This window comes from Ovis canadensis, chromosome 1 (genome assembly GCF_042477335.2).
Source record: "Ovis canadensis isolate MfBH-ARS-UI-01 breed Bighorn chromosome 1, ARS-UI_OviCan_v2, whole genome shotgun sequence".
In the NCBI taxonomy this organism is placed as follows: domain Eukaryota; kingdom Metazoa; phylum Chordata; class Mammalia; order Artiodactyla; family Bovidae; genus Ovis; species Ovis canadensis.
The window spans coordinates 34,255,708-34,274,218 of NC_091245.1; the positions used below are offsets into that span (position 1 = coordinate 34,255,708).

Here is an 18,511-nt window from a genome sequence, read left to right on the forward strand (position 1 = left end):
CAGTTGCAAAGTGAAGGTGAAATTAAAAGTCGCTCAGTTGTGTCTGACTCTTTGAGACCCCATGGACTATACAGTCCATGCATTCTCTAGGCAAGAATACTGTAGTGGGTAGCCTTTCCTTTCTCCAGGGAATCTTCCCAAACCAGGGATCAAAACCAGGTCTCCTGCATTGCAGGCCTTTTCCAAATGGACATTGACCGTGTGCATCCTGTAGACAAATCCATTCTGAGAAGAGAGAAAAGTGGCTGGGATGAGCATGCTGTTGTACACACCATCCCCCTGACTGTGATGTCTTTTCAGCACTCAGAACACCTAAAAACTTTTTAAAAATTAATTTATTTTAATTGGAGACTAATTACTTTATAATATTGTGGGTTTTGCCATACATTGACATGAATCAGCCACAGATGTACATGTGTCCCCCATCCTGAACCCACTTCCCACCTCCCTTCCCATCCCATCCCTCTGGGTTGTCCCAGTGCACGAGCTTTGAGTGCCCTGTTTCATGCATTGAACTTGGACTGGTCTTCTATTTCACATAAGGCAATATACATGTTTCAATGCTATTCTCTCGTCATCCCACCCTCGCCTTCTCCCACAGAGTCCAAAAGTCTGTTCTTTTCATCTGTGTCTCTTTTGCTGTCTCATGTATAGGGTCGTCATTACCATCTTTCTAAATTCCATATATATGTGTTAATATTGGTGTATTGGTGTTTTTCTTTCTGGCTTACTTCACTCTGTTTAATAGGCTCCAGTTTCATCCACCTCATTAGAACTGATTCAAATGTGTTCTTTTAAATAGCTGAGTAATATTCCATTGTGTATATGTACCACAGCTTTCTTATCCATTCATTTGCCAATGGACATCTAGGTTGCTTCCATGTCCTGGCTATTGTAAACAGTGCTGCAGTGAACATTGGGGTACACGTGTCTCTTTCAATTCTGGTTTCCTCGGTGTGTATGCCCAGCAGTGGGATTGCTGGGTCGTATGGCAGTTCTATTTCCAGTTTTTTAAGGAATCTCCACACTGTTCTCCATAGTGGCTGTACTACTTTGCATCCCCACCAACAGTGTAAGAGGGTTCCCTTTTCTCCATACCCTCTCCAGCATTTATTGTTTGTAGACTTCTTGATAGCAGCCATTCTGACTGGTGTGAGATGGTACCTCATTGTCATTTTGATTTGCATTTCTCTGACAATGAGTGATGTTGAGCATCTTTTTCATGTGTTTGTTAGCTATCTGTATGTCTTCTTCGAAGAAATGTCTGTTTAGTTCTTTGGCCCATTTTTTTATTGGGTTGTTTATTTTTCTGGTATTGAGCTGCATGAGCTGCTTGTATATTTTGGAGATTAATTCTTCGTCAGTTTCATTTGCTAATATTTTCTTCCATTATGAAGGCTGTCTTTTCATCTTGCTTATAGTTTCCTTTGTTGTGCAAAAGCTTTTAAGTTTAATTAGGTCCCATTTGCTTATTTTTGCTTTTATTTCCATTACTGTGGCAGGTGGGTCAGAGAGGATCTTGCTCTGATTTATGTCAGAGAGTGTTTTGCCTATAAAACTCCTCTAGGAATTTTATAGTTTCTGGTCTTATGTTTAGATCTTTGATCCATTTGGAGTTTCTTTTTGTGTATGGTGTTAGAAGGTGTTCTAGTTTTATTCTTTTACAGGTGGTTGACCAGTTTTCCCAATACCACCTTTTAAAAATATTGTCTTTTCTCCACTGTAAATTTTTGCCTCTTTTGTTAAAGATAAGGTGTCCATAGGTGCGTGGATTTATCTCTGGGCTTTCTATTTTGTTCCATTGATCTATATTTCTGTCATTGAGAATACCTACAAACTTAAGGGATCATAAAGTAACAAGGGCCCTTAAAGCCACCTTCCAAGTCCTGCCCTTTTCCCAAAGCAGGAATCCCTTTGAAAGCATCATCTCTGCTTAAATCATTCTAGGGATCCTCAGAGCTGGGGCCTGATAAGTCTACTGAATACTGCTGATAGGACCTCATTGGGGACATTGTGGACATAAAATTGTGATCAATCCGTGAGATCTCAGAGGTCAGCCAAATGGTAAGCAGCTCAAATATATGTTCAGTGGAGAAGAATTGAAGGAACTCAGAATATTTAACCAGGGGAAGGAATAAAAGACCTTGAGACCATGTAGAGAAGTCTCCAAATGGTTGTGCAGCTATCACATGGGGAAGTTAACATACTGTAGGTTTTGAGATCAGAGCGAGGATAATAACTAGCAGTTACAAAGGAAAACTCTGCTGTAATTAAGGAAGAACTTTCTGAAGTTATAGCTATTTATCAATGTGACAGTTGCTTTTAAAGTAGAATGGAAAATTATCTACTCAATACTATTTGCTGCTTACTATGTACCAGACTCAATACTGGTTTCAGTTCAGTTCAGTTGCTCAGTCGTGTCCAACTCTTTGTGACCCCATGAACTGCAGCAGGCCAGGCCTCCCTGTCCATCACCAACTGTCAGAGCCTATCCAAACTCATGTCCATTGAGTCGGTGATGCCATCCAGCCATCTCATCCTGTTGTCCCCTTCTCCTCCTGCCCTCAATCTTTCCCAGCATCAGAGTCTTTTCAAATGAGCTAGCTCTTCGCATCAGGTGGCTAAAGTATTGGAGTTTCAGCTTCAACATCAGTCCTTCCAATGAACACCCAGGACTGATCTCCTTCAGGATGGACTGGTTAGATCTTGCAGTCCAAGGGACTCTCAAGAGTCTTCTCCAACAACACAATTCAAAAGCATCAATTCTTCGGCACTCAGATTTCTTTATAGTCCAACTCTCACCTCCATACATGACTACTGGAAAAACCATAGCCTTGACTAGAAGGACCTTTGTTGGCAAAATAATGTCTCTGCTTTTTAATATGCTGTCTAGGTTGGTCATAACTTTCCTTCCAGGGAGTAGTTCAGTTCAGTTCAGTCGCTCAGTCATGTCCGACTCTTTATGACCCATGAATCACAGCACGCCAGGCCTCCCTGTCCGTCATCAACTCCCGGAGTTCACTCAGATTCACGTTCATCAAGTCAGTGATGCCGTCCAGCCATCTCATCCTCTGTCATCCCTTTCTCCTCCTGCCCCCAACCCCTCCCAGCATCAGAGTCTTTTCCAATGATGAGTCAACTCTTCGCATGAGGTGGCCAAAGTATTGGAGTTTCAGCTTTAGCATCATTCCTTCCAAAGAAATCCCAGGGTTGATCTCCTTCAGAATGGACTGGTTGGATCTTCTTGCAGTCCCACAGACTCTCAAGAGTCTTCTTCAACACCACAGTTCAAAAGCATCAATTCTTCGGCGCTCAGCTTTCTTCACAATCCAACTTTCACATCTATACATGACTACTGGAAAAACCATAGTCTTGACTTGGTCGGCAAAGTAATGTCTCTGCTTTTGAATATACTATCTAGGTTGTCATAACTTTTCTTCCCAGGAGTAAGCGTCTTTTTTAGTGCCTGATGAACTATGGAATGAGGTTTGTGACATTGTACAGGAGACAGGGATCAAGACCATCCCCATGGAAAAGAAATGCAAAAAAGCAAAATGGCTGTCTGGGGAGGCCTTACAAATAGCTGTGAAAACAAGAGAAGTGAAAAGCAAAGGAGAAAAGGAAAGATATAAGCATCTGAATGCAGAGTTCCAAAGAATAGCAAGAAGAGATAAGAAAGTCTTCTTCAGCGATCAGTGCAAAGAAATAGAGGAAAACAACAGAATGGGAAAGACTAGAGATCTCTTCAAGAAAATTAGAGATACCAAGGGAACATTTCATGCAAAGATGGGCTCAATAAAGGACAGAAATGGTCTGGACCTAACAGAAGCAGAAGATATTAAGAAGAGGTGGCAAGAATACACAGAAGAACTGTACAAAAAAAGATCTTCACAACCCAGATACTCATGATGGTGTGATCACTCATCTAGAGCCAGACATCTTGGAATGTGAAGTCAAGTGGGCCTTAGAAAGCATCACTATGAACAAAGCTAGTGGAGGTGATGGAATTCCAGTTGAGCTATTTCAAATCCAAGGAGTAAGTGTCTTTTAATTTCATGGCTGCAATCACCATCTGCAGTGATTTTGGAGCCCCAAAAAATAAAGTCTGACACTGTTTCCACTGTTTCCCCATCTATTTCCCATGAAGTGATCGGACCAGATGCCATGATCTTAGTTTTCTGAATGTTGAGCTTTAAGCCAACTTTTTCACTCTCCTCTTTCACTTGCATCAAGAGGCTTTTTAGTTCCTCTTCACTTTCTGCCATAAGGGTGGTGTTATCTGCATATCTGAGGTTATTGATATTTCTTCCAGCAATCTTTATTCCAGCTTGTGCTTCTTCCAGCCCAGCGTTTCTCATAATGTACTCTGCATATAAGTTAAATTAGCAGGGTGACAATATACAGCCTTGATGTACTCCTTTTCCTATTTGGAACCAGTCTTTTGTTCCATGTCCAGTTCTAACTGTTGCTTCCTGACCTGCATACAGGTTTCTCAAGAGGCAGTGACTTTGACACTGTGATCCACACAGTCAAAGGCTTTGGCATAGTCAATAAAGCAGAGATAGATGTTTTTCTGAAATTCTCTTGCTTTTTCAATGATCCAGCAGATGTTGGCAATACTGGTTTAGTGTATGATAATTCCTAATGAGCTTTTAGTAACCTATAGTATTCAAGTTATTCTTGTTTATTTTCAAAATTTATAAAAACCTTTTAAAATATTCTCTTTTAGAATTTGGAAGAGGTCACCAGTATTAGCGGAGAAGGCAATGGCAACCCACTCCAGTACTCTTGCCTGGAAAATCCCATGGACGAAGGAGCCTGGTAGGCTGCAGTCCATGGGGTCGCTAAGAGTTGGTTACAACTGAGCGACTTTACTTTCACTTTTCACTTTAATGCATTGGAGAAGGAAATGGCAACCCACTCCAGTGTTCTTGCCTGGAGAATCCCAGGGATGGGGGAGCCTGGTGGGCTGCCATCTATGGGGTCACACAGAGTCGGACATGACTGAAGCGACTTAGCAGCAGCAGCAGCAACAGTATTAGTGGCTTTGTTTCTCAGTTCTGGAACTGACCACCCCCTTTTTTTTTCCTTTCAAAATGTGAAAACCTGAGATGATATTTTCTCATGTTAAATATTAGTTATATGGACATTCTTCCATCAAAACAAGTGTTTTTAATGTCTATAAGTCAAAATTACCTGTACTTGGGATCACTTATGGCTGGATACTCCTGGGAATTCCCTGGTGGTCCAGCAGCTAAGACTCTGCACTCCTAATGCTGGGGGCCCAGATTCAATCTCTGGTCAGGAAACTATTCCCACATACTGTAACTAAGACATAGCTCAGCCAAATAAATTTTAAAACTACAGTTAAATCTTAAAAGGCTAGATACTCTCTTACTATTTGTGGAAGAAGAACTACAAAGTTTTTCCAAAACTCCTTTTACAGCTCAGCCACATTTCCCAGCCTCCTTTGTAATTAGGTGTGGCCATGTGGCTGAGCTTAAACCAGTGCAAAAGAGGTGAATGTGATGTGTGCCACTTACAGACCTGGCTCATCTCTCCGTATCTTCTGGTTCAATGTCAGGTTTGAAGAGAAGGGCAGAGCCATAGGTAAAAGGAGCCTGGATCATGAATGACCACGTGGAAGATTAATTGCCCACTGGCTAAGTTTTTTTTTTTTTTGCGCTGGACTTTTCCTGAATGAGAAATCAACTTAAGTGTTGAAACACTGAGATTTTTGGAGTATATATGTTAAAGCTGCTAGTGTCTTCTTATTCCAACTTGTGCTGTAAGATGCCCTCCAAGAGAGAAGAAACATGGAACTGAAGTTAGGGATTTTGTTTCACCCTTTCTTGTTTAAAGAGAATCAGTGGAGGAAGCAGAAATAAAAGACACAGCACTTAATTACACACTGATGCTTCCTTTTTGCTTATGTTTTCTTCCCAACTGATTTGTAAATTTTATGAAACATGTTGCTTTGTTTCTTGTATATTTAATCTTTTGGTGGATATTTACTGAGCAATTCCAGGTGCTTTGGGGATTTCAGAAGAAACACAGGTAGCACGAATTATTAAATGTTATTCATTATTCAACAGTTTTTGAGAGTTCACTATGAGCTAGCCACTAGCCACGGTACCTGCCCATAAATTGGGGTATAGCAAGGAAAATAGAAATAAAGAGGCAAGACTAGTTGAGCATGACAGTGCTGTGAGAAAGAAGGACAGGATCTTCTAGGATGCACACGGACGGGACATCTGCGGGGGTGGCAGTCAGAGAATTGCCCTCTATTAAGGTAGTGAATATGTCGAGACCACGAGGATGAGTAGGATTAGCCAGAAGAGAAGACAGTGGAGACAGGAAGAGTATTTTAGGAAGAGCAAATGCGCGCACAAAGGCCTAGATATGGGCTTGAAGATGGGGGTGTGTTTGGAGGGACCAGAAGGTGAGCTGAAAAGGAAGCATGGAGAAGATGAGCACGAGAGGAGGAACTCTTAATTTATGTATGCACGTACTTGATAAATGCAGGCGGAAGACCTTGTACTTTATGTATTTTGTTTTTGTTGTTCAGTTACTAAATCCTGTCGGATTCGTTGTGACTCCATGGACTGCAGCACACCAGGCTTCCCTGTCCTTCACTATCTCCTAGAGTTTGCTCAAACTCATGTCCATTGATTCAGTGATGGCATCCAACCATCTCATCCTCTTTTGCCCCCCTTCTCTTCTTGCCCTCAATCTTTTCCAGCATCAGGGTCTTTTCCAGTGAATCAGCTGTTCACATCAGGTAGCCAAAGGATTGGAGCTTCAGCTTCAGCATCAGTCCTTCCAGTGAATATTCAGGGTTGATTTCCTTTAGGACTGACTGATTTGATTTCCTTGCTGTCCAAGGGACTCTCAAGAGTCTTCTCTAGCACCACAGTTCAAAAGCATCAATTCTTCAGCACTGTGCCTTCTTTATGGTCCAATTCTACTTCCATACGTGACTACTAGAAAAACCATAGCTATGGTTTTTCTATAGCTTTTGGACTATATGGACCTTTTGCTGGCAAAGTGATATCTCTGCTTTTTAATGTGCTATCTAGATTTGTCATAGCTTTTCTTCCAAGAAGCAAGCATCTTTTAATTTAATGGCTACAGTCACCATCTGCAATGATTTTGGAGCCCAAGAAAATAAAGTATGTCACTGTTTCCATTGTTTCCCCATCTATTTGCCATGAAGTGATGGGAAACGATGCCATGATCTTCGTTTTCTGAATGTTGAGTTTTAAGCCAGCTTTTTCCGCTTTCCTCTTTCACTCTCATTAAGAGGCTCTTTAGTTGTCTTTGCTTTCTGCCATTAGGGTGGTGTCATCTGCATATCTGAGGTTGTTGATATTTCTCCCAACAGTCTTGATTCCAGCTTGTGCTTCATCCAGCTCAGCATCTTGCATGATGTAGTCTTCATATAAGTTAAATAAGCAGAGTGACAGTATACAACCTTGACATACTCCTTTTCCAATTTTGAACCAGTCTGTTGTTCCATGTTCAGTTCTAACTGTTGCTTCTTAACCTGCATACAAGTTTCTCAGGAGGAGGGTAAGGTGATCTGGTATTCCCATCTCTTTAAGAATTTTCTACCAGTTGTGATCCACACAGTCAGGCTTTAGCACAGTCAGTGAAACAGAAATAGATGTTTTTCTGGAATTCCTTTGCTTTTTCTATGATCCAGCAGATATTGGCAATTTGATCTTTGGTTCCTCTGACTTTTCTAAATCCAGCTTGTACATCTGGAAGTTCTTTCTTCACATACTGTTGAAGCCCAGATTGAAGGAGTTTGAGCATTACCTTGCTAGCAAGTGAAATGAGCACAATTGTGTGAACAGTGTATGCATTTACCTAGAAGAAAATATGGCTGATTTACCATCAAGATGTCAACATTTGTGGTATTTGAGTAATTTCTATTTTTCCCCTTATGTTTCACTGTTTGTTTTAAAACTGTATACAGTAAACATATGTTACATTAGGAATTTTGAAACTGAAGAGTTTATTTTCTCCTTAGTTGTGACTGCACCTGCTGTACATCATTGGATCCTCAGAGCAGTTGTCTGAGCAAGGTGAGGTCCAGAACTGATGCACAGTGGTGCTGGAATTGGCTTTCCTCCGGTTCCATTCAGTCTACTTCCTCTCCATTTCGTCTGCCTCCCTGGCCATTATCCAAGTACTGAGGATGGCTTTTTGAGGATGGAACTACTGACTTTAGTGGTATGTTGCATGTTCTTGTGTATGTTGTTTGCAACTTAGAGAAATTGGATCCACATTCTCATGATCCTGACTGACGTAAGAGGCTCGCCACATGCAAAAAATGGTTCTCCACCTACTGGACTATGTCATCAGACCTCTCATTTCTGTGCTGCTCTCATGTCCTTTGCATAGTCATTTGGCAGCAGGGGAGAGGGCTATGGATAATTTTAAAGAATGAAGTTAGGGAGGAAATAGTTTCTTATTATCCCATCAACCCACATCTTGATTGACTAACATGTTGCTGCTTGGTCAAACCAGTGACAGTGAACACCCAAACATTTGAAAGTCTTGAAACACTGTATTAACATTGTTTAGATTATATTGTGGCAACACACAACCCCCCTTCCCAGATCTCAGAGCTTGAAACAGCATGAGTTTAATTGATGTGCATATTACCTATCCATCCTCACTTAGGGCTTGGCTCTTTATTCAGAGACCTTGGGTGAGGAAGTGGCTCCTGGATGAGATGTTGCTGGTTTGTGTCACAGGGAAGGGAGAGCTGCCACCAGGGTAGTTCTTAAAGCCTTGCCCACAGTCACTTCCTCTCTGAGTGGTCATAGTGTGTCACAGGGCTGATGAGGAAGAGCAGCCAGTGTTTTGACACCTTCTTAGCTCTCTGAATCTTAGCTTCTGTATCTATAAAATGGAAATAAGTAAAACAATCATTCAAACTGTGGAATATTGTATAGCCATTGTAAAAAATGAATAGTTGCCCTTAAAAAAAAATGAGTTGACCTGGAGAAAAGCCCATAATATAGTGTTATAGAAAGCAAGTTATACAGTAATGTGTATAACTAGGTCTCATTTTTGCATAAATTAAAAACCCTATATCTGAGCATATTTGTTTACATGAAAATATTAATAAAAGCAGCAAATGTTTAAGGAATGCTTACATCATATGCCTATTCTGTGCTAAGTGCTTTTTACATGCATTTGCTCATTTAATCCTTGCAAAACCCAGAAAAAGGAGTAGAACATTATTAATTGAGTGGTTTTTGTTAACTATCTTACTTGGGGGTGAGATGAGAGAGATTTTATTTACTCTTAAAAGTAAATGATTCTATACATTTTTACTGATCTCCATACGGGGGTTAGTCAACTTTTGTGGTGAAAGAAACCACAGTAACACATGAGTGCAAAGTATTTTGTTTTCTGCTTATGGGTCTGCAGTCAGCTGAGGCAGCACAGCCTTTCAAGGCCCTGCCGGGCGTTCTTTCCTCCCACTGCGTCTGCCTCCCCTGCAGTTTTCTAAGTAGTGATGATGACTTTTCCTGGAACTGCTGACATTAGTGCCATGTTGTGTGTGCTCAGGTGCAACCTGGAGAAGCAGTGCTGAGGGTCAAGTTCAGGTCTGTTCCATATGCCTCATCTTAGAACCCATCCTGGAGAAGCAGAATCTGCCAGGGATCTGTCCTTCTCATGATAGAGGTGGGGGCAAATGGACACATGGGAAGCTTGTGAAGGCCCAGGTTTGGAACTGGCCTGATGTCATTTCGGCCCACATTCTATTAGCTGAAGCAAGTCACATGGCCGAGTCCAGTAGTGGTGGAGCTGGAAAGTCATAGAGGTTTGGAAAGAGAAAGTGAATATTCACTGTATAGTAATCTACCATCAACATTCATTGCTTTCTTAGTTAAAAAATAAAATAAAGTGAGGAAAAGAATATTTACCAGGGATAGTTTAAATTGTGTTTAATATATTACAAAGTCACTTTATACATTTCTTAAAAATACAAATTCCATATCTACAATTATAATGAGCACAGTGATATTAAGATGGACATTTAATTAACCAGAGAACTCGTTGCCTAGTAGGGCAGGTAGTCCTTTACACCAGTTGGCTTATGCTGCCTATGGTGTAACATTCTGAGCATAATTCGGAGAGTGTTTAATGGCCCTGTGTATACATCACTGCTACTTGTGTGGCCATTTGCAATCCAAAGAACTTAAATCATAGAATCACAGACTCTTGGACGTGGAAGGCTCTAGTGCCTATGGTAGGCAGGTGCCTCTTAACTCATATGAACAGCTGCTTTTGCCAGTTATAGTCAGTCTTGATTGGGTGTGTCTCACATTGCTTGGAAAATGGTTATGGAATCAAAATTCTTTCGGGTAGCCCATGGGGACAGGGAGACCCCCCAGCTGTCACTTACCTGAGTGGCCAAAATAGGATGGAAACCTAAATGAGTGGGCCCAGGGCCTCTTGTTTCGTTTCTCTGCATAACATGAACAATCCAGCATATGGAGCATTTGGGAATAGTCACTAGACTGTCTTTAAAAATTATATTAAGCCTCCTTGTTTTATTGTTTCCTTTGTCTTAAGAGAACCCAAGTACTGCTTAGACCAACTACCTCTGAGTCATGCAATGAAACACCATTGGCACAGACTCTGAAATGAAGAGAAGTATGTTAAATTTCCTGAAGCACTGCCCAGGGAATCATGCCTATTTTAATTTCCTTTCTTTTCTAGGTAATTTAGAAATATCTGCTGATATAGCTTATGGGAATCAATTGCATAAAGCAAATGTTTTACTGAGGACTCTTTGTTAAGATTAAGAATTGTATTTCTCAAGTTTCAGTCATTTACCCATCACTTTTTCTATTTTTATCTGTCTACTTCTTTCACATCAGTAGTTTTCTTAAAATAGATTCACTTTTTTAAAACTTAAAGGTATTTTTATAGGAGATGATATATTACCAGTATAAATTGATTAAAAGTATTTACTTGCCATAAACATTTAGACAACTGTAAAAATAAATACATAATCATTACAATAGATAAATTGTCTCTTATTCTACACAAGGTAGGTGTTTTTCCATTGATATTGTAGAAAGGTATGGTCTCTGGACAACACTTCCCTGGTGGTTCAGTGATAAAGAATCTGCCCGCAATGCAGGAGACATGAGTTTGATCCTTGGATTGGAAAGATCTGCTGGAAAAGGAAATGACAACCTACTCCAGTATTCTTGCCTGGAGAGTCCCATGGACAGAGAGACTTGGAGGGCTACAGTCTATGGGGTCACAAAGAGTCAGACATGACTTAGCAACTAAACCTCATTATCAACAGGGGCTGTGCAATCAGGAAGACATGGGTTAAAATCTCAACTCATTTTCTTCCCCATAGTGTGACCTTGGGCAATTTTCTTAATTATTGAGCATCAGTTTCTTATCCATAAGATGGAGCATCATTTTAATCCATAAAATGAAATAAACTAGTGATCAATTGCCTACAGGTACTAGGTAATGTACTAAGTGCATGGGTACTATGAAAACTGAGTAAATGGAGTTGAAGACTTGGATTCCAGTCCCATTTTATCTCCTTTTGGATAAGTCATTTAATATCTCTGAGCTTCAGTTTCCTCATCTGAAAATGAGTGTGGTGGTTGCCATTTATGCTACTTCAAAGAACTCCTGGAAGGAATGACATCATAATGAGTGGAAAAGTCTTTGGGTGTTTAGATACAGGTGTTTCTGCTATAATGTGACATGTACATTCCTGAAACACTGTATTCTGAAGAGTTGTACATTTTTAAAAAATTGTACATTTAAAAGTTGTTTAAAAATTCAAATAGGGTTAAGGCAGACCACTGACAACCTGCACAACCATACTGCTAAGATAAAACTCTGACTATCCTAATAAAAGTAATGGAGCTAAGGAGATCTATTAAATTTTGACTCAATAAATATACGTATACCCACACATACTACAGTGAATATAGGATTTTAATCCTGTATTTAAACCTTAAAGCTGGCAAAGAGAACTTGATGGAAGGCATAAGGAAGACCAGGCTGCTTAAGCTATGGGGTCAACGAGGGCAAATCCTTAAAGATGAGGATGCACCGTGCAATAAGCTCTCTCAAGGAGTGTGCAGGCAAACAGCCCAGCAGGAGGACGGAAGCTGAAAGGGCATTCTGTCCAGTACTCCCAGATCTGTGTGCCTCTGAGGCAACCACATTCCACTCTGTCAGTGTCGTTTCTGCTCAGTCGCTGCTCCCCGGTAGAACAAAACATTAACATCCCGGGAAAAATCAGTGTGGAAAGAAGCAACTTGCATGTTATACTGCTCTCCTTCCTCTAATGATAGCCTTACCTTGTCTTCCAGCAAAATAGGTCACAGTATCATGTATTGTAGTGGGGCAACCCACATGTGCAGTTGGTGGGGAGGTGCAGTTCTCAACTGAACGCCCAATTCCTGATCCCAGACTCTATGAGTAGAACAGTCAGAGACTCCCAGAGGTAGAATTCATCCAGGCCATGAGTCTTCCTCTCTGTGCCCACTTTCCTTTCTTAGTCTGAACTGTCTAACTTCTTTTCCTCTCTTTGGTTTCAGGCTTGCTCTTCCTCACTAGCCTGTGAGCTCCTTGAGAGAGGGCTCTGTCTTAATTCATTGATGTGCTCTGAGGACCCATACATGGGTCCTCGAGCAGAATAGTTGCATTACAGTTGAACCTCTGTCTGTAGATAAAAAAGAGCCCAGAGCTTAATGAACGGTCCCTGGGCTCATCTGAGGGCATCAGAACCACTGGGCCACCTTGAGATGAGGATGGAGGCACCTTCCCCATTAGAACAAAGACTGTGTCTCATTCAGCTCTATCCCTACTGTCCCTGTTGCTCCGAAGCGAAGCAGGGACTCCTCGGTGGGTCCCAGCCCCACTTTACCTACGAGAAGCCCACAATGGGGCTAGCAGCACATCCTCCTCCTCACTCATCCTCCTCCTTTCCTTCCTTCCTTCCAACACATATTTATCAGGCCCCTATCCCATATCAGGCACTACCAGGTCCTGAGGATGAAATGGTGGGCAAGAAAGACATGGAATCTGCCTTTATGGTGCTTCTATGTTGCTTGGAGATTAAGGTTACTGAACTTCTGGAGCCAGGTTGCCTGCATCTGTTACCTGGCTCTGTCTTTTACCCACTGTATGAACTTGGCCAAATTCATCTCTGAATCTCTGTTTCCTTACTTATGAAATAAGGCTCATAATAGAACCCAATTCAGAGAGTTGTTATGAATATTAAATGAATGGACATATAAAATACCTAGTAAGTGCCCAATAAATATTAACTGTAATTACTAGTATTATAGTTGCTGCCTATAGATAATAAACACATGCATATAAAATCACAATAAGCTATAAGTATTATGAGTGAAAAGAACAGAATCACCTGGAACTCTGTGGTTCTAACTAACTCTGTAGTTAGTAGACTATGCAAACGTTATCTGCTAGGGGAGTGGGGAGATGATGGAGCCTGGGGACCTGAAAGATTTCTATACATTTGTGATTTGAAAGAAGATTAACAGTGGGGAACTTCTTAAAGAGGGTTATCTAAAAGGGGCTCTCTGAAGGGCAGCTATGATATAAAGGATGTAAGTGCTGACTCCTGAGGAGCAGGGTATGTGGGAGGGCATTCCAGGCAGAGGAAAGGCAGGAAGGAGCCATCACCAGTGACCAAGTGTTGAGGAACTCCGCCTGTTGGTTCTGCACTTGGCCAGTCTTGTTAAAAGATCCTGTTTCCAGCTGGTCATTTTTAGTGTCTACTGTATTGGGAGCCCTCAGTGGTGGCTTTCAAGTACTGGTATTAACCACGGCCTGAGGAATCTAGAACTCCATATCTTTTCAGGCTACTGTGACCCCTTCTACACTGTCAAGCCATCCAGGCCATTTATTGTTTGTTTGTTTGGTTTTTCTGGCCAGTGGCATGGCAGTCCTAATTCCCTGACCAGGGATTGAACCTGTGCCCCCTGCAGTGGAAGCATGGAGAATTAACCACTGGACCTCCAGGGAATTACCCAATTATTTTATTTCTTAGGTTACACTTGAGCAGATTAAAGAAAGGAAACGTAATGAGCATGCATTTCTATGTACCATGGTCTAAATTCACTCCCAATGCCTAAGTTTTAATCAGTATATGTTACCAACCACATACAAGTTGGGTAACCTCGGTTAGGTCACCTCATTTCCTATTATTTACCAACACTTGGAGAAGGCAATGGCAACCCACTCCAGTACTCTTGCCTGGCAAATCCCATGGACTGGAGGAGCCTGGTAGGCTGCAGTCCATGGGGTCGCTAGAAGTTGGACACGACTGAGCGATTTCACTTCCACTTTTCACTTTGATGCATTGGAGAAGGAAATGGCAACCCACTCCAGTGTTCTTGCCTGGAGAATCCCAGGGACAGGGGAGCGTGGTGGCCTGCCATCTCTGGGGTAGCAAAGAGTCGGACACGACTGAAGCGACTTAGCAGTAGCAGTAGCAGCACTCAATGAATACCAACTTAGCAAGAAGTATGTGCTGGTGTGATGGGGTAGAGAGGTTGCTGGGGGCCTCAGATTCTCACCAATGGCATGAAGGCTTGGGCCAGATCACTGGTTTTCAACTGAAGTGTTCACTCCCAACCTCCATTCTATTAAATGGAGCCATATTCTTTGGTATATTGAAAAGTTTTCTCAACTCCTGGATTGACAACCAGCAGCTGGAGAGTTTTATTATTGTGACCCAGAACTTCAGTTTTCTCTGCCTACATTGTTAGGCTATGTGAGCCTCACTGTCATAAAGACTCCATGGAAAAAGTTGTAAACTGCTGAAAGGGATGTTCTCTGAAGTCCTTTTAGTTCTGACATTCTCTGAATTCTGTGATAATTTTTCTTTTCTCTTAGTTTCCTTTCATTTAACACCATCTTATATGCAAGTTCCCAAGAATCCATGGGGTGCTCCCCCTTGTCAGCCTCAGGGGTTCCCTTCTCTTTGCTTAGCACTTTCCCTATCAATTCCCTTCTCCTGATTCCCTCTCCTTTACAGGCCTTTTCAGAGCCTTCATTTCAGTGAATCCTAATTGTCTGTGTGTATATATCTCCCCACACTTAAGGTCTGTATTCCTGGCACTGGTAGGCACTCAGCAACTGTTGGATGAATTAGTGAATTAGTGAATTCTTAATGATTATCAAGAACATACACATTCATACACTTAATGACCTTTGACCATTTGACTTCTTTTGTGAGCGTGTCAATTTGGACAGAATTGCTAGATTCAAAGTTATAAGCTGGTTTCCTGCTTTTATTACCAACTGCCAGATTGCTGTGGCTTTAGTTTTATGTAAGCACTAGTACTGCTGATAACGTGTGGTAATTATTTATAACATAATATTAAATAATTAAATCCAAGAGTACCTCCTTTCTCTCTTCCTCTCACCCTTGTTTCTGGGTATCAATCTCCTTTTTATCCCAAACTCCAGTAGTTTCTGCAAAACCACTCTAATGAATGCTACACGTTCTGCATTTAGCCAAAGAAAAAGAAATGGGTTGTTCCAGTACTAGGTGCCCATGTCTTCTTTGAACTCTGCACCCTTTTTCAAGTTCAACATCAGCTTGGCTGGGGCTTTTCTGCTGTGTTGATGATGGTGATGATGATAACTGCAATAAGCCCATTGTATAGATATGGAAACTAAGGCTCAGAGATGTGACATGGCTTGCTCTCAGTCATACAGCTAGCAATTTCCAAAGACAGGATTTACATCTGTTTCCAACAGTCAAAGATGGTCTTTTCCCACAAAACTACACTACATGGCTCCCCAAGTGGACGCATAGTGTCAGAAGCCTTGTGGGAGCAGCAGGTCTGTCAAGTTCTACAGGCCTGAGCTGTTTATTGCTGCTGAGGACACTCATCACTACGCTAATTACATTAATTGCTGCCCACTCTGCGGCTATGTAGGTGGTTTAACAACACCTAGCAACCTGGTAATGATGCCTGGACCTGCCTGCCTTTGTGAAAACATCTGACTGCTTTAAAAAACAGAAAAAAAAAGTCCTTCCGGTGGTGGCCAAAAATAGTAATTATAGGTTCTATTGGTTGGAAGTTAGTGACTTTCTATCTTGTAGGGAAAAGGTCAAGACACTGAACTTTGACACTCCATCAGCCTCAACTCTGTGCTTGACACTTTATTTAAGGCATCTTTTATAATCCTCATGATAGCTTAGAGGTAGGTATTATCCTTATTTTGTTTCTAAGGGAACCCAGTCACCTGCTTGGGTTCACATAGCTGGGAATGGGTTTAGAACTGCCGGAGGACAAATTTAGCTTCCACACATTTCCCTACACCATAGCACCTCTCAACAGGAGACTTTTGCTTCTGATGCTTGGAATTGAATTACATACCAGCGGGGCAGAGTCTGTATTTCCAGAGAGGAAGCAAGGCGTTGAAAATCGGTGTTTCACAGAGGCCTCCATTGCTAGGGGATGATACCAACATTTCAACCTTCTAACTCCCATCTCATCCCGACCTTCTCAAGGAAATGTTAGCAGACTTTTCCAGTTGACTTTTTAAGAGGTAATTTGAAGACTACATCCAGTACTTCTTGGGAATGGACAAGGTAGCTTTGGCAATTTATCATAATTGGGTAAACGACTTAGCTTCCCCAGACAGCCAGATAACAGAGGCTAATTTAGGGAGTAATTGACTCTGGAATGTTGTATATGCATGCAGTTTATAGGTGTGTCCATATTATGTGTCAATAAATGTAGTGTGCAAACACATGCATGGTGTGTGTTCTTCAGGAAGTCTTGAGATACTGGTGTACTTAGATGATTTGGTTCCTTTATTACTTATCATCTGGCTGTAAATGAGGCTTAAAAATATGTTTCACTAATACTCCAAGCAACTATATTATAAGATGACACAGAGTAGTGGTTAAGATATCTGGAGCTTGACCAGGGTTTGAATTTTGGCTCTGTCTCTTACCAGCTGTTGTGACTTAGGCAAGTCACCTAACCTCTCTGGGCATCAGTTTTGTCATTTCTAAAACCAGGGGTTAAAACAGTTCTGACCTCATGGGATTACTATAAATCAGGGAGATTTTTTTTGTAATTTAATTTTTAATTGGAGGATAATTACTTTACACTATTATAATGGTTTCTGCCATGCATCAACATGAATCAGCCATAGATATACATATGTCCCCTTCTTCTTACACCTCCCTCCCCCTTCCACCCCTCTAGGTTGTCACAGAGCACCAGTCAAGGAGATTTTTTAGGGCAGGGACTACCTCTGTACCCTTCTCTGCACCCAGTTAGAATGAGGTTTGGAAAGAGCAGGCTTTGGAGTCAGACAATTCCTCAGCTTTGATTCTAGCACTCTCATACCAACTGTGTGACCTGGAGGAATTATTTAACTTTCCTGGGCCTCAGATTCCTCAACTGTGAAATAAAGGCTGATTATTCCCACCTCAGATGATTGTCATGTGATGAGGTGGGACCTATGGAGAGACCTAGTACCTCGGATAGCTCATTGGAAGTATCTGTTTCCCTTTTTCCCATCCCAGAGGCTGACATTCGGGATGGCTGTGTTCTTGTTTGATATGTAAAACACATTCTTTTCTCTCATGTAAACACATTCTTTTCTCTCATGTTGTGTGTTACTCGCTCAGTCGTATCTGACTCTTTGAGACCTTGTGGACTGTAGCCCAAAGGCTTCTCTGTCCATGGAATTCTCCAAACAAGGGTACTGGAGTGGGTAGCCATTCCTTTCTCCAGGGGATCTTCCCGACCCAGGGATCAAACCCAGATCTCCTGCATTGCAGGAGGATTCTTTACTGTCTGAGCCACCAGGAAGGCCCTTCTTTTCTCATACTCCATCTTTATTTTCTCCTTCCCATCCTTTTCCTTTATTTCCCTTCCTCCCTTTTTTCTTTTTCGGTCAGCCTCCATCTACTGACTCAGCCCCCCTATCCAGGGTCACCTTGTTCCTGGATTGTGGCAGCAGCTCTCCCTGGCCTCCTTCATCCTCTTCTCCATCCAACACTCTGTGGTTGTATTCTCCACACAGGGTATCCTTTTGTAACCTGACCCAGACCTTGCTACTCCTCTGTGCCACTCCTTCCAGTAGCTTCTCATCACACTGAGAACAGTCTGTGGCCCTCACCATAGTCCAAAAGGCTCTGTGTGTGAACTGTCTTCTGGCAAACTCTCTGAGCCAGCTTCCTAGCACTTTTTAACTCTGCTCCAGCCTCAAAAGCCTTCTGACTATTACGGGAACTTTCCAAGGATGTTCCAGCTTTGGGTCTTTTATAAGTGCAGTTCTCTCTCCCTCCAAGCAGCTATAGAGTTCATTCTCACTTCCTCACATCTCTGCCCACATGTCACCTTATCAGAAAGGTGCTCTGTGATGACCTTACATAAAATAACACCCCAGTCACTCTCAATCCTCCATTTTATTTATCTCCTCACTTTTCAGAGACAGA

General features: G+C 41.7%; 1 long non-coding RNA gene across 1 annotated transcript in view; it reads left to right on the forward strand.

Annotated features, from left to right (window-relative positions):
* Positions 1-18,511, forward strand: part of LOC138441778 (uncharacterized) — a 94,364-nt gene that overhangs the window by 5,775 nt on the left and 70,078 nt on the right. The window contains exon 2 of the long non-coding RNA XR_011257432.1: positions 8,036-8,238. This is a non-coding gene — a long non-coding RNA (uncharacterized lncRNA). The remainder of the gene's footprint in view (positions 1-8,035; positions 8,239-18,511) is intronic.